This window comes from Neovison vison, chromosome 4, assembly GCF_020171115.1.
Source record: "Neovison vison isolate M4711 chromosome 4, ASM_NN_V1, whole genome shotgun sequence".
NCBI classification, from domain to species: domain Eukaryota; kingdom Metazoa; phylum Chordata; class Mammalia; order Carnivora; family Mustelidae; genus Neogale; species Neogale vison.
The window spans coordinates 79,481,311-79,487,310 of record NC_058094.1 but is presented as its reverse complement, the minus strand read 5'-3'; positions in this window follow the sequence as shown (position 1 = coordinate 79,487,310).

Below are 6,000 nucleotides of genomic sequence, written 5' to 3'. Positions count from 1 at the left end.
TTTCTAAAACTCTAGCAAGAAAGGAAGGTAGCAATATGATATGTACTGTTTTTCATGCATGTGGTTTTCATGTTTGGAACAAATGTATTTATTAAGATCCATTTTAAGCCTGCACACTTACAAATGAAGCATGACCTCTAAAAAGCCTCAAGAATACCTTTATTAAGAGTCATTGAAAAATCAACCAAAGCTTCCAGGGGTTATGGTAGTGCAAATTCAACATTTCCTGTGAAAAGAACTATTTTATACTAAAGAATTTATCTGGTCTCTGTCCTGGGTTTCTGATTGCTGGGGTTTGTCTCTGTTATGCTAACTAGATGACTCACAGGATCTCCTAGAAAGCTTCAGGATGGGGGTTGGGCACCAGAAAGACCAACCCGGTGATTAGAGTGTTGGGATTCTCAGCCACCTGACCTCTGGCTGGGAGAGAAAGGCTGAAGATTGAGTTCGGTTACATTGCCAATCATTTACTTAATCATACCTGCCTAATGAAACTGCAGTAAATAACATTGGACACAAAGTTCAGTGGAGCTTCGTGGTTGGCAGGGAGGGTGATGTGCGCTGAATCTACAGAATCTACAGAAATTCAAAGCTTCATTACTTCTTACCCAGAGCTTTATAAGTGGTATGTGTATTAGTCTGGGTTCTCTAGAGAAACGGAATCAATAGGAGACTAGACACACACACACACATGCAATGAAATTTTCAGGAAGGAGTTGGCTTACCTGATCATGGAGGCTAAGAAGTCACAAGGGTTGTGTAGTTGGCAAGCTAGGTATCCAGGAGAGTCAGTCTTGGTCCAAGTCTGACGTCTGATGGGAGGAGAGAAGACTCATGTCCCAAGTAGAAGACAGGAAGGCAGAAAGAGTGAATTCTACTTTTCTTAGACTTTTTGTTCCATTCAGGCCTTTAATCTTTAATGTATTAGATGAAGGACACTCACATAGGGGAGGCAATCTGCTTTACACAGTCTACCCATTAAAATGTTACTCTTATCCAGACACACCTTCACAGACACACCCAGAATAATGTTTAAGCAAATATCTGGGCACCTGATGGCCTAGTCAAGTTGACACATAAAATTCACTACCACTGTAGGCAACTGTTTGTTACTGCTGCTGTAATAAATCACCACAAACTTAGTGGCTCAAAACAACATAGGTTTATCCTTTTATAGTTCTGGAGTTCACTAGTCCAAAATGGGTCTTATTTGTGGGCTAAAATCCAGGTCTCTAAGGACTGCATTCCTTCTGGGGGTTCTAGGGGAGGATCAATTCCTTGCCTTTTTTAGCATCTAGGAACTGCCTGATTCCTTGGATTGGAGGCCTTCCCTCCATCTTCAAAACGTAGCATCTTCTAATCTCTCTCTGACTTTGGCCCTCCTGTCTCCCTCTTACAAGAATCCTTGTGGGGAGGGGTGCCTGGGTAGCTCTGTGGGTTAAAGCCTCTGTCTTCAGCTCAGGTCATGATCTCAGGGTCCTGGGATCGAGTCCCGCATCGGGCTCTCTGCTCAGCAGGGAGCCTGCTTCCCTCTCTCTTTCTCTCTTTCTCTCGCTCTCTCTTTCTCTCTCTCTGCCTGCCTCTCTGCCTACTTGTGATCTTTGTCTGTCAAATAAATAAATAAAATCTTGAAAAAAAAAAAAAAGAATTCTTGTGGGGAGCCTGGGTCGCTCAGTTGGTTCAATGTCCGGCTTTTGGTTTCAGCTCAGGTCATAATCTCCACATCGGAGATGAGCCCTGTGCAGGCATAGAGCTCTGCTCTCAACAGGAAGTCTGCTTCCCCCTCCCTGTCCCCCTGCACCATCCCACGGTGCGTTCTCTCAGTCTCTCTCTAGAATGAATAAATCTTAAAAAAAAAAAAAAAAAATCCTTGTGATTACACTGCGCTCACCAAGATGATTTAGATAATTCTCCCATCTCAAGATTCTTGGCTTAATCACATTTGCCATGTCTCTCTGGACATCTTTTAGGGGCGATTCTTCTACCACAGCAATTAATAAATACTGTTGAACTGATGAACTATTAGTATAGTCACTTAACAGGTTTCTTTATATTCAGTTTCACTGCCTTCAAGCGCAATCATATCATCAGAATGATAACTATAAAAAACTACCATGTATCTTCTCTGTTAAAATTCTTTAGTGGCTTCTTATAGGCTATAGTATAAATCCAGCCTCCCTTCAGAGGGTGGCCCCTGACTACCTTTCTAGCAACCTCTCTCATTGCCTCACTATATGTATATAACGTTAAATGATAGGAAATTACTGGAATAGACAAATTTTTGACTTACAAAAATCAGAATTTATGCAGTTCAACCTAATACCACCATTAGCCACATTGATACAACTGTACTTAATTGTCTCAAGGCACCAAGCTTCCCTGGCTCCCATGTTTTTGCAGATCCTGTTCTCTCTTCTCCCTTCCCTGATATAAATATATCCCGGGGTGCCTGGGTGGCTCAGTGGGTTAAGCCTCTGCCTTTGGCTCAGGTCATGATCTGGGGGTCCTGGAATCGAGCCCCACATAGGGCTCTCTGCTCAATGGGGAGCCTGCTTCCCTCTCCCCCTCTGCCTACCTCTCTGCCTACTTGTGATCTCTCCCTCTCTGTCAAATAAATAAATAAAATCTTTTAAAAATTATAAAAAAATATGTATCCCAAGCAAATTATTGCACAAATTATGAGTACTTAATGTGATAAGACTGTAATGGTTTTTTATTTCAGCTTTACTGCATAATATAGTCTTTAGCTCTATAGACTGTCTTTAAATATTATAATATTATAATCGTGCATCCTAAATTATATCAGGATCCTTCTGCTGTGAAGGCTGGGGTCAGCCTGGCCTTTAGTAACTATGCAGAGAGCAGGAGGAGGCTGATGGAGTTTTTTCAAGCATTTATAGATCTATTCGGGAGCCCATTGAATTTGTAATCCTCAGAATGTGTGTACAGTCAAACAGGTCTTCAATAAATGTTGAGTGAAGGAATAAAAATAATTTCCTTTGTCCCAACGTTCACTTAGACTGTGAACCATGACCATGTGGGTATAGCAACTGCTTTTAGGTGAAGTAAACAGTAAAGAGGCCGAGTTTGAGATCAGACTCAGCTACTAAAGGGGTGTCTGATGTCAGGAAAACACTGTATCTCTTTGGGCCCAATGTCTGTATCCATGAGACCAATTGCCCTTCACTTTGACCCTTTGTCTTGCATTATTCTTTAATTTGCCAGCTAGTCAGTGATGTTATCTGCTGCCTGGAACTGTTGGGAGTGGAGGGGGCGTCCCTCAGCACCCTCAGTGCAAGGCTGTTGTGTAACTGGATCCTGAGGAGAGTGAAGGGAGAGGTGTATTTTTGGTACCTGTGCATTTTCTTTACTTGATAGGGTTGTAAGTGTAGGTTAGAATGTTTTCTGTGTACATTGCCCATTGCATCATTCTTTGTTGTGACACACCATTAAGGATCTGACTTTTTCTAAAATCACAAGTTATGCTTTTTATCAGAGCTCACCTAAGCATATTATTGGAAGCCTTTCTGAATATTCACTTAACTCTAATTCTAATTCATGAAGATCTAGTAGGCATACCCTCTTTATGACTGATACTTTGCTGGGAGCTTTCAGTTATTCTGTTTAATAATCAGACAAAAATCCTACCAGGAGGGACTATTAGCTTCATTTTAAAACAGAGGTTTAGAGAAATTAAGGGCATTGTTGAGATTCCTTTACTTAAAGAGACAAATTACTGGTGCATATATGTGATTTCTTTTATAAGATATAAAATAGACAAATACAAAAATGAAAAAAAATGTTCAATACCTACCACTCATTAAAAATATTCTTCAGGGGATGCCTGGGTGGCTCAGTGGGTTAAAGCCTCTGCCTTGGGCTCAGGTCATGATCCCAGGGTCCTGGGACCCAGCCCCACATTGAGCTCTCTGCTCAGCAGGGAGCCTGCTTCCCTTCCTCTCTCTCTGCCTGCCTCTCTGCCTACTTGTGATCTCTGTCTGTCAAATAAATAAATAAAATCTTAAAAAAAAATTCTTCAGGACATCCTCTGAAGACAGGTCATAATTTTTTTTAAAAGATTTTATTTATTTATTTCACAGAGAGAGAGAGAGAGAACACGAGCACGGAGAACAGCAGGGAGAGGGAGAGGGAGAAACAGGTTTCCTGCTGAGTGGGAAGCCCAATGACGTGCTGGATCCCAGGACCCTGGATTATGACTTTAGCCAAAGGCCGACATTCGACTGAGCCACTCAGGTGCCCATAAATATTTTCTTCATTCTGTAGTCTGTGGGACATTTTGGACAAGGTAAAAATGGTATCATTTGTCCACCTGCATATCAACTAAAAAAATAAAAAAACAAAACCTGGCTATTTAGAAATTACATTCTTCTAAGTAAATTAGTAATATTGTTTAAACAGTGCAGAACGCCCCAAATGAAATACAGAATGACATGCTGTTTAGTGACTGGGGGAGGTGAGTCAATATTGGCCAGGGTGGTCTCAGAGGAGTGACATCAGAGCTAGGACTTAACTGGGGAAGAGGAAAAAAGTAACCCAACATGTGCAAAGCCCTTGAAAGGGTCAGGTCTAGTAAAGGAGAGGCAGGCAGAAAGGCAGCTGTGGTTTACTTGTAGTGTTCAGCACTGTGAAACATGAGCCATGAAATTACTTGTAAATTGTCTACCATCCTTATCAGAACATAAACTCTAAATGGCCAGGTCTGTTCCAGCACCTAACTCAACGTCTGGCACATAGTAGGTATGTAATAATATTACTGAATGAAAGAAAAAATATGCTGGGTGCAGGAAAGTCTATGCAAGGCAGCTCCTTACTTTGCAGACTGGTTTAAAAGGCCCAGTGGAGGGGAAACCAGTCCTAGATTTCTGGCGGGTCAGCTTCTAATCTTTCTGCTGCACTATCCTGCCCCCTGCTGTTTAACTTATCAAGAAATGCCAACTTTTTCAAATGCACCAGTTCTTTGAGATAAAATTTCTTGCTCTCTGGAATTGACATTCTGTGGTCACCTTTGAAGGAACTTTGCTTCATGTGTGTTCCACCTCAGAAAAAAGATAATTTTTGCACTGAGGAGAAAAAGACTGTGCCTTTGCTGTAAACATTAAACGATATGAGACAACCACTAAATAGCAAAAATACCCAAATAACCCAACAAAGCAATGGGTAAAGGACTTGAACAAGTATTTCTTCAAAGAAGATATACAAATGGCAGATAGGGATATGAAGAGATGTTCAACACCATTAATCATCACGAAAATGTGAATCAAAACTACCATGAGACATCACCTCACATCTGTCTGGATGGCTATTATAAAAAAAAAAAAAAAGAAGAAGAAAAGAAACAAATATTGGTGAGGATGTGGAGAAATTGGAACCCCTGTACTCTGTTTGTGGGAATATAAATTGGCGCAGCCACTATGGAAAACAGTATGGCGATTTATCAAAAAATTAAAAATAGAGCTACCATATAGGGCAGCAATCCCACTCCTGGGCATTTATTCCAAAGAATTGAAATCAGGATCGCAAAGAGATATTTGCACTCCCGTGTTCACTGCAGCATTTTTTTCACACTAGCCAAGATATGGCAACATTCAAATGCCCATTGACAGATAAATGCAAAAAGAAAATGTGAACCATACATACCTAAAATGGAATATGATTCAGCTTTAAATCTGCAACAACATGGATGAACCTGGAGGACATTATGCTAAGTGAAATGGACTGGTGAAAGAAGTACAAATAATGTAGGATTCCACTTATATGAGATAACTAAAATAGTCGAAGTGATAAAAGCACAGGGTTTAATAGTGATTGCCAGGGCCTGGGGGTGGGGGAGGGAACAGAGAGTTGTTTCTCAGTGGTTAGAGTTTCAATTATGCTAGGTAAATAAATTCTAGAGATCTTGGTACAACATAGTGCCTACAATGAACATACGGTACAGTGCACGTCAACACTGAAGAGGGTTAAATACTAAACATGAAATCT